Genomic DNA, 14,807 nt, shown 5'->3' on the forward strand with positions numbered 1-14,807 from the left:
TGTCTAGGAACCGCTCCCCTGCAACCGGGTCCGTGTCCCTAACCTTAAAAAGATTGTGATAAAACAATTTAGCAACCTCCAGCATGTCTGATGTTGTTGTTACCGTATCGCCGTTTAAGGCCCGGAGAGAGTCGAAGGTCTTCTCCTCCCGGGCTTCCCTGGCTCTCTGGAAAAAATGAGTATTGCACTTTTCATTGTTTTCCAAAAAGAACATTCTGTCGCGGAGCATTTGGGCCGAGGCAGCCTGTGCATGCAGGCGCCTCAGCTCACCCTTTATATCCAGCAGTCGCTCGTGGTCGATGGTGCCCCCGCTGTTGTGAGCGGCATATTCATCCCGCAACCTTCTCTCCAGCTGCAGAATGGAGAATTTCTTCTCCATCCTGCGCTGCTTACTGTACTGCATGGAGAAGGTTCGGATCCTATCCTTCACACTCTCCCACCATTCGGCCACGGAGGGGAAGGTAGGCTTGTCCTTCTGCCACTCGGAGAAGTGATCTAAAAAAAGGTGTCTAAAATCGCTCTCCTCCAGGATCTGCAGGTTCATTTTCCAATAGCCACCCCCATATTCAGGGGCGTCTATGGAAACAGTGGCCTCCACTGCCAAGTGGTCAGTGGGCCACTGTGGGGAGAGGGACACCTTTTTAAAAACAACGGGGGGTGAGGCTAAAATATAGTCGATGCGACTGCTGGCTCCGCGACTATTGTGCCAGGTGAAGCCCGGCATGCTGGGGTTGCATATCTTAAAACCATCAACAAGTTTAAAGGAACGAATAAAATGGCGAAAGTGCCCAGAGCTGACATCCTGTCTACCCTCCAACGAGATGTTAAAGTCCCCTCCTAAAATCAAGTGTCGATCTGTGACACAGAACGGGGACAACTCTTCAAAGAGAGTTATACGGGACGAGGCCTCCACTGGAGCGTAGACACATATGGCCCGGAGGCGCTGTCCCCTCCATGTGGCGTCCACCCCCAAAACCCTACCTTGAAGAACGGTAAACGATCTTACTTCTTCAAAGGCGCGGTCGCCAAAAAGGATCCCGACGCCTGAGGAGTGGACACCACCTACGCTCCAGTAGGATCTACCCCTCTTCCATTGTCGTGAAAAGAGAGCCTCGTCCCGCTGGTCCCGGAGGTGGACTTCCTGCAGAAAACAAATGCTGAAGGGAGAAGATGCCAGCTGATTAAAAACAGATGTGCGCTTTAAAACGTTCCTCAAACCCCTGACATTCAAGGTGACAATATTAAAATTGGCCATGAAATGTTAAAAAGGTAAAATACAATTACAAACAACACACTAAAATAATAAAAGCCAGCCATTAAAAACAATACCGCATTACTGCCCCCCCTCCTCAGTCAAACCCAAAAGGCCCCCCAGTTCCAGCCCCCCCAGGTACTCCTGTTCATTTGCTTTGTCCTGCACACTACTGTACTCCTGGGGGGGCGCAGGGGACTGTCCCAAGTCCCACACCAGATGGGGGGCCCCCAATGTCGGGGAGGGGGGACTCTCTCGGCCTTGGTCCCCGGCCGCCACTGCTGGCAAGGTGGCAGCCGGAGGGCTGGATGCGTCGGGTTGTGCCTCCCTTCTGCTCTTCTTCCTCCTCCGGGGGGATGCGCCGCTCTTTCTCCTCCTGCTGCTGACACCTGGAGCCAGGACTGGAGACCCCTCCTGCATTGCAGTTGCTGTCGCTGGGGCCTCCTCCACCTCGGCCAGGGCTTCTCCTCCTGCCCCCGCCGCCGGCTGTTCCTGCCCTGACGTGGGGGCTTGCGCTCCCCCACCACTCTCCTTGCCGACAGCTCTGCTGCCTAACAGAGCGTCGGCGTATGACGTTTTCCGTTGAGGGCAGGAACGAGCCAGATGGTCCTCACCGTTGCAGTGGATGCAGCGACGGGGGCCCTTGCAGTCCCTGGCCATGTGCCCCGGCTCCAGGCAGTTACGGCAGCGCAGGTTGGCGCATCCCTCCAGAGTGTGTCCGAAGCTGTGACACTGTCGGCAGAAGGGAGGCTGTCCGGAATAAAACAAGTAAGCCTTATTGCCCTGTAGATTAAAATAGGCTGGGGGATGACTAAAACCGCCCGCGCCATTAGCGTCCGGGCGCAGGCGGGCCTGGAACTGGCGTCGACCAGTCCAGATCCCCAGCTCATCCCGGATGTCCTTGTGGCCAGGAAGGAGGTCCACATACTTGTTCAAGAACTGGCGGACGGCTTCGCCGGACACATGCGGGTTAAAACAATGTACCGTAATTACCCGCTTGTCGGGCCACCACAGCGGCTCAACGGTGTATCGTCCCAGGAGAGGGTGCTGGGCCCTCTCCTTGCTCCGCTCCAGGACCTTGGTGTAGCTCTCGTCGGTGGACAGGGTGACCTCGAAGAACTGGAAAGGTCCATTCCGCTGCACACACAGGATGTCCTCCATGCGCAGGCCCAGCTCCCCGAAGGCCACCTCCCGGATGAAGGCCAGGCGGTCGGGGAAGGTGCCTACCTCCCCTTCGGCCCTCCAGCAGAACCGGGCGGTATTACGCAGGCCACCGCCTGCTACCAGCCACGGCCCGCTGAAGGGCTTCCTCGCAGCTCCGCCGGCCGTCGACATCCGGGATGGTCCACCGACGTCGTTCCTGGAGCAGAGTCCTCCTGCCGCCGTGGTCCCGACGTCCGCCGTGGTCCGGCCGCCGTCCGCCAATCCGGGATGAGCCGAGGAATGCTAAACTATAAAAGCAACTAAAAAATAAAAACACCAGTTCACCCGGCAGGGCGGCGGACAGGCCACCAGCCACTGCGGGATCCCCAGCCTAATAAAAACGAAAATAAAAGCAGGGATAAAAGGCTAAAAGGAAGGCACGGGTCGCCCCGTGGCAGCGGCGGTCAAGCCACCTACTGGTCACGCATTAGGGTCACCGTGCCTTCCTCTAAAAAACCCGACGCAGTCCTTTAAAAGCGATAAAAAGAGCGTAAAATCCACTTGATCTTAGCCAAAAGGCCGAGAAGCGATACCCACAAATTGCGCCCCGCCGGGCGCCGGCATGCGGGATGCCGACGGAGCTGGCGCGGCTCAGCCCTCACCAGCCCCTCTGGCAGGTGTCGCCCGGCGAGTCCACGCGTGATCCAGGGAGACCACAGCCGCGCCACCGGGCACCTAACGCCAGCCGCTAAGCCGGGCCCAGTCTTCCTTTGACAGCAGCAGTGCAGCTCTGCTTGGGCAGAGCCTCCAAAAATACCATGAACTCATCGCTATCCCTCTCCACGGAAATCTTTAGTAAAAGGCGAAAGATTTATACGGGATGAAGAGAGACCCGAGTCGATATGGGGCCGCCGCCAAGCCCGTCGCCGTTAGCCGGGCCTGCGTGACGCCCCCGCTCGGAGTAGAATGCCCAGGGGCGTCGCAGCCGCCGTCCTCGGGGCCCCGACTCCTCCCTGTCCTCCTGTCCTCTCAAAAGACAGCAATCATTTTAACAAACATGAGGGGAAATTCAAAAGGCAAAGATGACATCATGCCTTACCTCAGCGCAGCTGTCCACCGCACAAACAGTGTGTCACCTTCCTTTAAAAAAAAAAAAAAAAAAAAAAAAAAAAAGAAAAACGGCGGGAAACGGGGGCCACGCACAGACAGGGCCCCCCCCCTCACAGCACTCAGTCTATTAGTCACTCACTCACTCACTCACTCACTCACTCACTCACTCACTCAGTCAGTCAGTCAGTTCTGCCTTTCGACAACAGGGGGCAGTAGAGGTGCACCATTCCCGGAAGCACTGCAATACCGGGTCGATGCGTGGAGCGGACGGGGCAAGCCCCACTTCCGGCTCCCTGTTCCAAAAATCCGTTTAATATGTGGTCCCCTCCATGGGGGACGTATCAGATATTAAACTGATAAGAACAGATACTACACTTGATCTTAGCCAAAAGGCCGAGAAGCGATACCCACAAATTGCGCCCCGCCGGGCGCCGGCATGCGGGATGCCGACGGAGCTGGCGCGGCTCAGCCCTCACCAGCCCCTCTGGCAGGTGTCGCCCGGCGAGTCCACGCGTGATCCAGGGAGACCACAGCCGCGCCACCGGGCACCTAACGCCAGCCGCTAAGCCGGGCCCAGTCTTCCTTTGACAGCAGCAGTGCAGCTCTGCTTGGGCAGAGCCTCCAAAAATACCATGAACTCATCGCTATCCCTCTCCACGGAAATCTTTAGTAAAAGGCGAAAGATTTATACGGGATGAAGAGAGACCCGAGTCGATATGGGGCCGCCGCCAAGCCCGTCGCCGTTAGCCGGGCCTGCGTGACGCCCCCGCTCGGAGTAGAATGCCCAGGGGCGTCGCAGCCGCCGTCCTCGGGGCCCCGACTCCTCCCTGTCCTCCTGTCCTCTCAAAAGACAGCAATCATTTTAACAAACATGAGGGGAAATTCAAAAGGCAAAGATGACATCATGCCTTACCTCAGCGCAGCTGTCCACCGCACAAACAGTGTGTCACCTTCCTTTAAAAAAAAAAAAAAAAAAAAAAAAAAAAAAGAAAAACGGCGGGAAACGGGGGCCACGCACAGACAGGGCCCCCCCCCTCACAGCACTCAGTCTATTAGCCACTCACTCACTCACTCACTCAGTCAGTCAGTCAGTCAGTCAGTTCTGCCTTTCGACAACAGGGGGCAGTAGAGGTGCACCATTCCCGGAAGCACTGCAATACCGGGTCGATGCGTGGAGCGGACGGGGCAAGCCCCACTTCCGGCTCCCTGTTCCAAAAATCCGTTTAATATGTGGTCCCCTCCATGGGGGACGTATCAGATATTAAACTGATAAGAACAGATACTACACTTGATCTTAGCCAAAAGGCCGAGAAGCGATACCCACAAATTGCGCCCCGCCGGGCGCCGGCATGCGGGATGCCGACGGAGCTGGCGCGGCTCAGCCCTCACCAGCCCCTCTGGCAGGTGTCGCCCAGCGAGTCCACGCGTGATCCAGGGAGACCACAGCCGCGCCACCGGGCACCTAACGCCAGCCGCTAAGCCGGGCCCAGTCTTCCTTTGACAGCAGCAGTGCAGCTCTGCTTGGGCAGAGCCTCCAAAAATACCATGAACTCATCGCTATCCCTCTCCACGGAAATCTTTAGTAAAAGGCGAAAGATTTATACGGGATGAAGAGAGACCCGAGTCGATATGGGGCCGCCGCCAAGCCCGTCGCCGTTAGCCGGGCCTGCGTGACGCCCCCGCTCGGAGTAGAATGCCCAGGGGCGTCGCAGCCGCCGTCCTCGGGGCCCCGACTCCTCCCTGTCCTCCTGTCCTCTCAAAAGACAGCAATCATTTTAACAAACATGAGGGGAAATTCAAAAGGCAAAGATGACATCATGCCTTACCTCAGCGCAGCTGTCCACCGCACAAACAGTGTGTCACCTTCCTTTAAAAAAAAAAAAAAAAAAAAAAAAAAAAAAAGAAAAACGGCGGGAAACGGGGGCCACGCACAGACAGGGCCCCCCCCCTCACAGCACTCAGTCTATTAGTCACTCACTCACTCACTCACTCACTCACTCACTCACTCACTCACTCAGTCAGTCAGTCAGTCAGTCAGTCAGTTCTGCCTTTCGACAACAGGGGGCAGTAGAGGTGCACCATTCCCGGAAGCACTGCAATACCGGGTCGATGCGTGGAGCGGACGGGGCAAGCCCCACTTCCGGCTCCCTGTTCCAAAAATCCGTTTAATATGTGGTCCCCTCCATGGGGGACGTATCAGATATTAAACTGATAAGAACAGATACTACACTTGATCTTAGCCAAAAGGCCGAGAAGCGATACCCACAAATTGCGCCCCGCCGGGCGCCGGCATGCGGGATGCCGACGGAGCTGGCGCGGCTCAGCCCTCACCAGCCCCTCTGGCAGGTGTCGCCCGGCGAGTCCACGCGTGATCCAGGGAGACCACAGCCGCGCCACCGGGCACCTAACGCCAGCCGCTAAGCCGGGCCCAGTCTTCCTTTGACAGCAGCAGTGCAGCTCTGCTTGGGCAGAGCCTCCAAAAATACCATGAACTCATCGCTATCCCTCTCCACGGAAATCTTTAGTAAAAGGCGAAAGATTTATACGGGATGAAGAGAGACCCGAGTCGATATGGGGCCGCCGCCAAGCCCGTCGCCGTTAGCCGGGCCTGCGTGACGCCCCCGCTCGGAGTAGAATGCCCAGGGGCGTCGCAGCCGCCGTCCTCGGGGCCCCGACTCCTCCCTGTCCTCCTGTCCTCTCAAAAGACAGCAATCATTTTAACAAACATGAGGGGAAATTCAAAAGGCAAAGATGACATCATGCCTTACCTCAGCGCAGCTGTCCACCGCACAAACAGTGTGTCACCTTCCTTTAAAAAAAAAAAAAAAAAAAAAAAAAAAAAAAGAAAAACGGCGGGAAACGGGGGCCACGCACAGACAGGGCCCCCCCCCTCACAGCACTCAGTCTATTAGTCACTCACTCACTCACTCACTCACTCACTCACTCACTCAGTCAGTCAGTCAGTCAGTCAGTCAGTTCTGCCTTTCGACAACAGGGGGCAGTAGAGGTGCACCATTCCCGGAAGCACTGCAATACCGGGTCGATGCGTGGAGCGGACGGGGCAAGCCCCACTTCCGGCTCCCTGTTCCAAAAATCCGTTTAATATGTGGTCCCCTCCATGGGGGACGTATCAGATATTAAACTGATAAGAACAGATACTACACTTGATCTTAGCCAAAAGGCCGAGAAGCGATACCCACAAATTGCGCCCCGCCGGGCGCCGGCATGCGGGATGCCGACGGAGCTGGCGCGGCTCAGCCCTCACCAGCCCCTCTGGCAGGTGTCGCCCGGCGAGTCCACGCGTGATCCAGGGAGACCACAGCCGCGCCACCGGGCACCTAACGCCAGCCGCTAAGCCGGGCCCAGTCTTCCTTTGACAGCAGCAGTGCAGCTCTGCTTGGGCAGAGCCTCCAAAAATACCATGAACTCATCGCTATCCCTCTCCACGGAAATCTTTAGTAAAAGGCGAAAGATTTATACGGGATGAAGAGAGACCCGAGTCGATATGGGGCCGCCGCCAAGCCCGTCGCCGTTAGCCGGGCCTGCGTGACGCCCCCGCTCGGAGTAGAATGCCCAGGGGCGTCGCAGCCGCCGTCCTCGGGGCCCCGACTCCTCCCTGTCCTCCTGTCCTCTCAAAAGACAGCAATCATTTTAACAAACATGAGGGGAAATTCAAAAGGCAAAGATGACATCATGCCTTACCTCAGCGCAGCTGTCCACCGCACAAACAGTGTGTCACCTTCCTTTAAAAAAAAAAAAAAAAAAAAAAAAAAAAAAGAAAAACGGCGGGAAACGGGGGCCACGCACAGACAGGGCCCCCCCCCTCACAGCACTCAGTCTATTAGTCACTCACTCACTCACTCACTCACTCACTCACTCACTCACTCACTCAGTCAGTCAGTCAGTCAGTCAGTCAGTTCTGCCTTTCGACAACAGGGGGCAGTAGAGGTGCACCATTCCCGGAAGCACTGCAATACCGGGTCGATGCGTGGAGCGGACGGGGCAAGCCCCACTTCCGGCTCCCTGTTCCAAAAATCCGTTTAATATGTGGTCCCCTCCATGGGGGACGTATCAGATATTAAACTGATAAGAACAGATACTACACTTGATCTTAGCCAAAAGGCCGAGAAGCGATACCCACAAATTGCGCCCCGCCGGGCGCCGGCATGCGGGATGCCGACGGAGCTGGCGCGGCTCAGCCCTCACCAGCCCCTCTGGCAGGTGTCGCCCGGCGAGTCCACGCGTGATCCAGGGAGACCACAGCCGCGCCACCGGGCACCTAACGCCAGCCGCTAAGCCGGGCCCAGTCTTCCTTTGACAGCAGCAGTGCAGCTCTGCTTGGGCAGAGCCTCCAAAAATACCATGAACTCATCGCTATCCCTCTCCACGGAAATCTTTAGTAAAAGGCGAAAGATTTATACGGGATGAAGAGAGACCCGAGTCGATATGGGGCCGCCGCCAAGCCCGTCGCCGTTAGCCGGGCCTGCGTGACGCCCCCGCTCGGAGTAGAATGCCCAGGGGCGTCGCAGCCGCCGTCCTCGGGGCCCCGACTCCTCCCTGTCCTCCTGTCCTCTCAAAAGACAGCAATCATTTTAACAAACATGAGGGGAAATTCAAAAGGCAAAGATGACATCATGCCTTACCTCAGCGCAGCTGTCCACCGCACAAACAGTGTGTCACCTTCCTTTAAAAAAAAAAAAAAAAAAAAAAAAAAAAAAGAAAAACGGCGGGAAACGGGGGCCACGCACAGACAGGGCCCCCCCCCTCACAGCACTCAGTCTATTAGTCACTCACTCACTCACTCACTCACTCACTCACTCACTCACTCAGTCAGTCAGTCAGTTCTGCCTTTCGACAACAGGGGGCAGTAGAGGTGCACCATTCCCGGAAGCACTGCAATACCGGGTCGATGCGTGGAGCGGACGGGGCAAGCCCCACTTCCGGCTCCCTGTTCCAAAAATCCGTTTAATATGTGGTCCCCTCCATGGGGGACGTATCAGATATTAAACTGATAAGAACAGATACTACACTTGATCTTAGCCAAAAGGCCGAGAAGCGATACCCACAAATTGCGCCCCGCCGGGCGCCGGCATGCGGGATGCCGACGGAGCTGGCGCGGCTCAGCCCTCACCAGCCCCTCTGGCAGGTGTCGCCCGGCGAGTCCACGCGTGATCCAGGGAGACCACAGCCGCGCCACCGGGCACCTAACGCCAGCCGCTAAGCCGGGCCCAGTCTTCCTTTGACAGCAGCAGTGCAGCTCTGCTTGGGCAGAGCCTCCAAAAATACCATGAACTCATCGCTATCCCTCTCCACGGAAATCTTTAGTAAAAGGCGAAAGATTTATACGGGATGAAGAGAGACCCGAGTCGATATGGGGCCGCCGCCAAGCCCGTCGCCGTTAGCCGGGCCTGCGTGACGCCCCCGCTCGGAGTAGAATGCCCAGGGGCGTCGCAGCCGCCGTCCTCGGGGCCCCGACTCCTCCCTGTCCTCCTGTCCTCTCAAAAGACAGCAATCATTTTAACAAACATGAGGGGAAATTCAAAAGGCAAAGATGACATCATGCCTTACCTCAGCGCAGCTGTCCACCGCACAAACAGTGTGTCACCTTCCTTTAAAAAAAAAAAAAAAAAAAAAAAAAAAAAAAGAAAAACGGCGGGAAACGGGGGCCACGCACAGACAGGGCCCCCCCCCTCACAGCACTCAGTCTATTAGTCACTCACTCACTCACTCACTCACTCACTCACTCACTCACTCACTCAGTCAGTCAGTCAGTCAGTCAGTCAGTTCTGCCTTTCGACAACAGGGGGCAGTAGAGGTGCACCATTCCCGGAAGCACTGCAATACCGGGTCGATGCGTGGAGCGGACGGGGCAAGCCCCACTTCCGGCTCCCTGTTCCAAAAATCCGTTTAATATGTGGTCCCCTCCATGGGGGACGTATCAGATATTAAACTGATAAGAACAGATTTTTTTTTTTTTTTTTTTTTTTTTTTTTTTTTTTTATTCATCTTTAATCAACATTTCTGCATACAATCTAAAACCAACACATAAAACTATAAAGACATTTATCACACTACCCATAATAAGCTAACTTCAACACTAAAAGAAATACACATATAAATCACACTCCTAACCTATTCAATCATAAAACAACAACATATATAACACATATTATAAAACAATCATATAATACCACATACATAAAACTTCTAAAATACTTCAACCCTACAACACCATTACAACACACGTTAAAACAGTATTAAATACATAAATACAGCAGAAATCCTAAAATGTCTAAAAAGGTAAAACACTATCATCATCAACAATATCCCCATTAAAACTAAGGTCCCCCCCCGACTCGGCAGCAACTAAAAAAGAGCGTTCATTAGCAAAGTCCTGCTGCCCTGCATAAAAACGTCTCTCTTGGGGGGAGACCAAAACACTTTGCAGATCAATTAGCTCTAAGGGGAAGATCGCTTCTCGGCCTAAAGCAGTGTCCTCGTTCCTCCGGGCCTTCTTCCTCCTCCTGCATTGGACAAACCTGGAGGGAGAGGTTGCGCGCTTTTCAGCCACGGCCACTTGACCCTTACCAGGGGACTCCACCGAAGCGCTGGAAGCCGTGGACTCCCCATCAGCACCGGCGAAGGGCTGTTCCTCGCTGTTCTCAGCTCCCCTCTCGGCTCCCCCGTGCATCTCAGCGCAGCCCGGCAGTGCCTGCTGTCGGGCCCCGTCCACAGCCGAACCCCGAGCAACGGCGTCGGCCCAGGACGGTTTGCGCTGAGGGCAGCTCCGGGCCAGATGGTCCTCACCTCTGCACAGGTTACACCGGAGGGGGCCCTTGCAGTCCTTCGCCAGGTGACCGACGTCCAGGCATCTCCAGCACTTCATGGTGGTACAGGAGTCCGCGGTGTGGCCCAGGCCGTGGCACAAGCGGCAGGAGGAGGGTTGCCCGGAGTAAAAAAGGTAGCCCTTGCAACGACCTATAATAAAATAAGCAGGTGGGTGGCTATACCCGTCAGGGGAGCTAGCGTCGGGGCGCAGGCACACCCGGAACTGCCTGCGCCCAGTCCAGACACCCAGCTGGTCTCTCACGTCCCTGTGCCCAGGGACCACGTCGACAAACCTGCCCAGGAAGGGTAAGAACAGATACTACACTTGATCTTAGCCAAAAGGCCGAGAAGCGATACCCACAAATTGCGCCCCGCCGGGCGCCGGCATGCGGGATGCCGACGGAGCTGGCGCGGCTCAGCCCTCACCAGCCCCTCTGGCAGGTGTCGCCCGGCGAGTCCACGCGTGATCCAGGGAGACCACAGCCGCGCCACCGGGCACCTAACGCCAGCCGCTAAGCCGGGCCCAGTCTTCCTTTGACAGCAGCAGTGCAGCTCTGCTTGGGCAGAGCCTCCAAAAATACCATGAACTCATCGCTATCCCTCTCCACGGAAATCTTTAGTAAAAGGCGAAAGATTTATACGGGATGAAGAGAGACCCGAGTCGATATGGGGCCGCCGCCAAGCCCGTCGCCGTTAGCCGGGCCTGCGTGACGCCCCCGCTCGGAGTAGAATGCCCAGGGGCGTCGCAGCCGCCGTCCTCGGGGCCCCGACTCCTCCCTGTCCTCCTGTCCTCTCAAAAGACAGCAATCATTTTAACAAACATGAGGGGAAATTCAAAAGGCAAAGATGACATCATGCCTTACCTCAGCGCAGCTGTCCACCGCACAAACAGTGTGTCACCTTCCTTTAAAAAAAAAAAAAAAAAAAAAAAAAAAAAAAGAAAAACGGCGGGAAACGGGGGCCACGCACAGACAGGGCCCCCCCCCTCACAGCACTCAGTCTATTAGTCACTCACTCACTCACTCACTCACTCACTCACTCACTCACTCACTCAGTCAGTCAGTCAGTCAGTCAGTCAGTTCTGCCTTTCGACAACAGGGGGCAGTAGAGGTGCACCATTCCCGGAAGCACTGCAATACCGGGTCGATGCGTGGAGCGGACGGGGCAAGCCCCACTTCCGGCTCCCTGTTCCAAAAATCCGTTTAATATGTGGTCCCCTCCATGGGGGACGTATCAGATATTAAACTGATAAGAACAGATTTTTTTTTTTTTTTTTTTTTTTTTTTTTTTTTTTTATTCATCTTTAATCAACATTTCTGCATACAATCTAAAACCAACACATAAAACTATAAAGACATTTATCACACTACCCATAATAAGCTAACTTCAACACTAAAAGAAATACACATATAAATCACACTCCTAACCTATTCAATCATAAAACAACAACATATATAACACATATTATAAAACAATCATATAATACCACATACATAAAACTTCTAAAATACTTCAACCCTACAACACCATTACAACACACGTTAAAACAGTATTAAATACATAAATACAGCAGAAATCCTAAAATGTCTAAAAAGGTAAAACACTATCATCATCAACAATATCCCCATTAAAACTAAGGTCCCCCCCCGACTCGGCAGCAACTAAAAAAGAGCGTTCATTAGCAAAGTCCTGCTGCCCTGCATAAAAACGTCTCTCTTGGGGGGAGACCAAAACACTTTGCAGATCAATTAGCTCTAAGGGGAAGATCGCTTCTCGGCCTAAAGCAGTGTCCTCGTTCCTCCGGGCCTTCTTCCTCCTCCTGCATTGGACAAACCTGGAGGGAGAGGTTGCGCGCTTTTCAGCCACGGCCACTTGACCCTTACCAGGGGACTCCACCGAAGCGCTGGAAGCCGTGGACTCCCCATCAGCACCGGCGAAGGGCTGTTCCTCGCTGTTCTCAGCTCCCCTCTCGGCTCCCCCGTGCATCTCAGCGCAGCCCGGCAGTGCCTGCTGTCGGGCCCCGTCCACAGCCGAACCCCGAGCAACGGCGTCGGCCCAGGACGGTTTGCGCTGAGGGCAGCTCCGGGCCAGATGGTCCTCACCTCTGCACAGGTTACACCGGAGGGGGCCCTTGCAGTCCTTCGCCAGGTGACCGACGTCCAGGCATCTCCAGCACTTCATGGTGGTACAGGAGTCCGCGGTGTGGCCCAGGCCGTGGCACAAGCGGCAGGAGGAGGGTTGCCCGGAGTAAAAAAGGTAGCCCTTGCAACGACCTATAATAAAATAAGCAGGTGGGTGGCTATACCCGTCAGGGGAGCTAGCGTCGGGGCGCAGGCACACCCGGAACTGCCTGCGCCCAGTCCAGACACCCAGCTGGTCTCTCACGTCCCTGTGCCCAGGGACCACGTCGACAAACCTGCCCAGGAAGGGTAAGAACAGATACTACACTTGATCTTAGCCAAAAGGCCGAGAAGCGATACCCACAAATTGCGCCCCGCCGGGCGCCGGCATGCGGGATGCCGACGGAGCTGGCGCGGCTCAGCCCTCACCAGCCCCTCTGGCAGGTGTCGCCCGGCGAGTCCACGCGTGATCCAGGGAGACCACAGCCGCGCCACCGGGCACCTAACGCCAGCCGCTAAGCCGGGCCCAGTCTTCCTTTGACAGCAGCAGTGCAGCTCTGCTTGGGCAGAGCCTCCAAAAATACCATGAACTCATCGCTATCCCTCTCCACGGAAATCTTTAGTAAAAGGCGAAAGATTTATACGGGATGAAGAGAGACCCGAGTCGATATGGGGCCGCCGCCAAGCCCGTCGCCGTTAGCCGGGCCTGCGTGACGCCCCCGCTCGGAGTAGAATGCCCAGGGGCGTCGCAGCCGCCGTCCTCGGGGCCCCGACTCCTCCCTGTCCTCCTGTCCTCTCAAAAGACAGCAATCATTTTAACAAACATGAGGGGAAATTCAAAAGGCAAAGATGACATCATGCCTTACCTCAGCGCAGCTGTCCACCGCACAAACAGTGTGTCACCTTCCTTTAAAAAAAAAAAAAAAAAAAAAAAAAAAAAAGAAAAACGGCGGGAAACGGGGGCCACGCACAGACAGGGCCCCCCCCCTCACAGCACTCAGTCTATTAGTCACTCACTCACTCACTCACTCACTCACTCACTCACTCAGTCAGTCAGTCAGTCAGTCAGTCAGTTCTGCCTTTCGACAACAGGGGGCAGTAGAGGTGCACCATTCCCGGAAGCACTGCAATACCGGGTCGATGCGTGGAGCGGACGGGGCAAGCCCCACTTCCGGCTCCCTGTTCCAAAAATCCGTTTAATATGTGGTCCCCTCCATGGGGGACGTATCAGATATTAAACTGATAAGAACAGATTTTTTTTTTTTTTTTTTTTTCCAATACTTTATTAAACAGTTCTGTACAACAATTAAAATCATACCAATACACAAAGCATATATACATCAATTAGCATCAATTAGCACTGTAATCAAAACATAATAAAACAGCCTTTTAGGTTCACAAATTAGTAAAAATATATATCCATAAATACTTTATAAAAGGCTAAAACATTCTCAACACACAGTGCTACTTATATATGCTATACAAAACAGAGCATTATTAAAACAACATTAAACAAAACCTCTCCAGAACTGCAAAAAGACACACAACTATAAAACCACCAATACGTTACAATAACAATTAAAACACAACTACAATTAAATGGCCATTTACAAAAATAAAATGTCACCATAAATGCCACCTATTAAAAACTAAAACCATTAAAAGAGGAACACACCCGCCGACCTCCAACCTCTACGCCAGGGTCAGGTTGAGACAGGGTCATACATATTTCCAAACACTTAAAATCAGCACCTCGGGAATAAAACATGGTCAATCACTTAATATACAGCACAACAAGTAAAATGTTAGATGTTAATAAATACAATGATTATTAATATTAATAAATAAGTGCTAAAAAAGATCAACCAAAACCATGCTTAATTGATTATGCACATGCTGTTAGTTAAAAACATTTTAATTAAAACACACGCACAAAAACAACAAAGCACACTCACCTAAAACCCGAAGTACCTCCTGTGTGCTTCAGAAAAGTGCGTCACGTCAACCCTGTAGAATGGAGCGTCACCACCTAAACGAAACGGGGCTAAAGCCAAAAGAGGCCCTTCCACCTCTCCTTGGCCTCGTGATAGCCCCGCTGGATGACGTCAGTCTCCATCCTGAAACCCAAGTCGGCCCGGATTTTACGGAATACCCCTTGTGCCTCCAGATGAACCCCTCTGCGGATGAGCGCGGTCCTGGCATTCCACAGCTCCCGCTTGGTAATGCTGACCAGCAGCCACATCCAGGGGCCGAAGGGGTTATGGAGGTTGGGGTCCCACCCCTTCAACACCTTGTCGTAGGTCAGACCGGGCTGCGGGTCCACACGTCCACACAGGCCCGCTACCAACCCCCAA

At 54.2% G+C, this 14,807-nt stretch overlaps 18 non-coding genes and 2 pseudogenes across 18 annotated transcripts; all 20 read right to left on the reverse strand.

Annotated features, from left to right (window-relative positions):
- Window positions 1-3,181: 3,181 nt before the first annotated feature.
- Window positions 3,182-3,295, reverse strand: LOC140580143 (U5 spliceosomal RNA). Its single transcript, XR_011983912.1, has one exon. It is a non-coding gene; the product is annotated as a U5 spliceosomal RNA (small nuclear RNA).
- Window positions 3,296-3,718: 423 nt separating this feature from the next.
- LOC140579806 (U2 spliceosomal RNA) lies at window positions 3,719-3,910 on the reverse strand. Its single transcript, XR_011983657.1, has one exon. It is a non-coding gene; the product is annotated as a U2 spliceosomal RNA (small nuclear RNA).
- Window positions 3,911-4,105: 195 nt separating this feature from the next.
- On the reverse strand, window positions 4,106-4,219 carry LOC140580144 (U5 spliceosomal RNA). The gene has a single exon (XR_011983913.1). It is a non-coding gene; the product is annotated as a U5 spliceosomal RNA (small nuclear RNA).
- A 412-nt stretch (window positions 4,220-4,631) lies between these two features.
- Window positions 4,632-4,823, reverse strand: LOC140579808 (U2 spliceosomal RNA). The gene has a single exon (XR_011983659.1). It is a non-coding gene; the product is annotated as a U2 spliceosomal RNA (small nuclear RNA).
- A 195-nt stretch (window positions 4,824-5,018) lies between these two features.
- LOC140580145 (U5 spliceosomal RNA) lies at window positions 5,019-5,132 on the reverse strand. The gene has a single exon (XR_011983914.1). It is a non-coding gene; the product is annotated as a U5 spliceosomal RNA (small nuclear RNA).
- A 441-nt stretch (window positions 5,133-5,573) lies between these two features.
- Window positions 5,574-5,765, reverse strand: LOC140579809 (U2 spliceosomal RNA). The gene has a single exon (XR_011983660.1). It is a non-coding gene; the product is annotated as a U2 spliceosomal RNA (small nuclear RNA).
- Window positions 5,766-5,960: 195 nt separating this feature from the next.
- Window positions 5,961-6,074, reverse strand: LOC140580146 (U5 spliceosomal RNA). Its single transcript, XR_011983915.1, has one exon. It is a non-coding gene; the product is annotated as a U5 spliceosomal RNA (small nuclear RNA).
- Window positions 6,075-6,507: 433 nt separating this feature from the next.
- Window positions 6,508-6,699, reverse strand: LOC140579810 (U2 spliceosomal RNA). Its single transcript, XR_011983661.1, has one exon. It is a non-coding gene; the product is annotated as a U2 spliceosomal RNA (small nuclear RNA).
- Window positions 6,700-6,894: 195 nt separating this feature from the next.
- Window positions 6,895-7,008, reverse strand: LOC140580148 (U5 spliceosomal RNA). Its single transcript, XR_011983916.1, has one exon. It is a non-coding gene; the product is annotated as a U5 spliceosomal RNA (small nuclear RNA).
- Window positions 7,009-7,448: 440 nt separating this feature from the next.
- LOC140579811 (U2 spliceosomal RNA) lies at window positions 7,449-7,640 on the reverse strand. The gene has a single exon (XR_011983662.1). It is a non-coding gene; the product is annotated as a U2 spliceosomal RNA (small nuclear RNA).
- Window positions 7,641-7,835: 195 nt separating this feature from the next.
- LOC140580149 (U5 spliceosomal RNA) lies at window positions 7,836-7,949 on the reverse strand. Its single transcript, XR_011983917.1, has one exon. It is a non-coding gene; the product is annotated as a U5 spliceosomal RNA (small nuclear RNA).
- A 424-nt stretch (window positions 7,950-8,373) lies between these two features.
- LOC140579812 (U2 spliceosomal RNA) lies at window positions 8,374-8,565 on the reverse strand. The gene has a single exon (XR_011983663.1). It is a non-coding gene; the product is annotated as a U2 spliceosomal RNA (small nuclear RNA).
- A 195-nt stretch (window positions 8,566-8,760) lies between these two features.
- On the reverse strand, window positions 8,761-8,874 carry LOC140580150 (U5 spliceosomal RNA). Its single transcript, XR_011983918.1, has one exon. It is a non-coding gene; the product is annotated as a U5 spliceosomal RNA (small nuclear RNA).
- A 441-nt stretch (window positions 8,875-9,315) lies between these two features.
- Window positions 9,316-9,560, reverse strand: LOC140579951 (U2 spliceosomal RNA; annotated as a pseudogene).
- Window positions 9,561-10,500: 940 nt separating this feature from the next.
- On the reverse strand, window positions 10,501-10,688 carry LOC140579986 (U2 spliceosomal RNA). The gene has a single exon (XR_011983772.1). It is a non-coding gene; the product is annotated as a U2 spliceosomal RNA (small nuclear RNA).
- A 195-nt stretch (window positions 10,689-10,883) lies between these two features.
- LOC140580151 (U5 spliceosomal RNA) lies at window positions 10,884-10,997 on the reverse strand. Its single transcript, XR_011983919.1, has one exon. It is a non-coding gene; the product is annotated as a U5 spliceosomal RNA (small nuclear RNA).
- A 441-nt stretch (window positions 10,998-11,438) lies between these two features.
- Window positions 11,439-11,683, reverse strand: LOC140579952 (U2 spliceosomal RNA; annotated as a pseudogene).
- Window positions 11,684-12,623: 940 nt separating this feature from the next.
- On the reverse strand, window positions 12,624-12,811 carry LOC140579987 (U2 spliceosomal RNA). Its single transcript, XR_011983773.1, has one exon. It is a non-coding gene; the product is annotated as a U2 spliceosomal RNA (small nuclear RNA).
- A 195-nt stretch (window positions 12,812-13,006) lies between these two features.
- On the reverse strand, window positions 13,007-13,120 carry LOC140580152 (U5 spliceosomal RNA). Its single transcript, XR_011983920.1, has one exon. It is a non-coding gene; the product is annotated as a U5 spliceosomal RNA (small nuclear RNA).
- A 432-nt stretch (window positions 13,121-13,552) lies between these two features.
- On the reverse strand, window positions 13,553-13,750 carry LOC140579896 (U2 spliceosomal RNA). Its single transcript, XR_011983734.1, has one exon. It is a non-coding gene; the product is annotated as a U2 spliceosomal RNA (small nuclear RNA).
- Between the last annotated feature and the right edge of the window lie 1,057 nt (window positions 13,751-14,807).

This window comes from Paramormyrops kingsleyae, chromosome 18 (genome assembly GCF_048594095.1).
Source record: "Paramormyrops kingsleyae isolate MSU_618 chromosome 18, PKINGS_0.4, whole genome shotgun sequence".
Classification (NCBI taxonomy): Eukaryota; Metazoa; Chordata; class Actinopteri; order Osteoglossiformes; family Mormyridae; genus Paramormyrops; species Paramormyrops kingsleyae.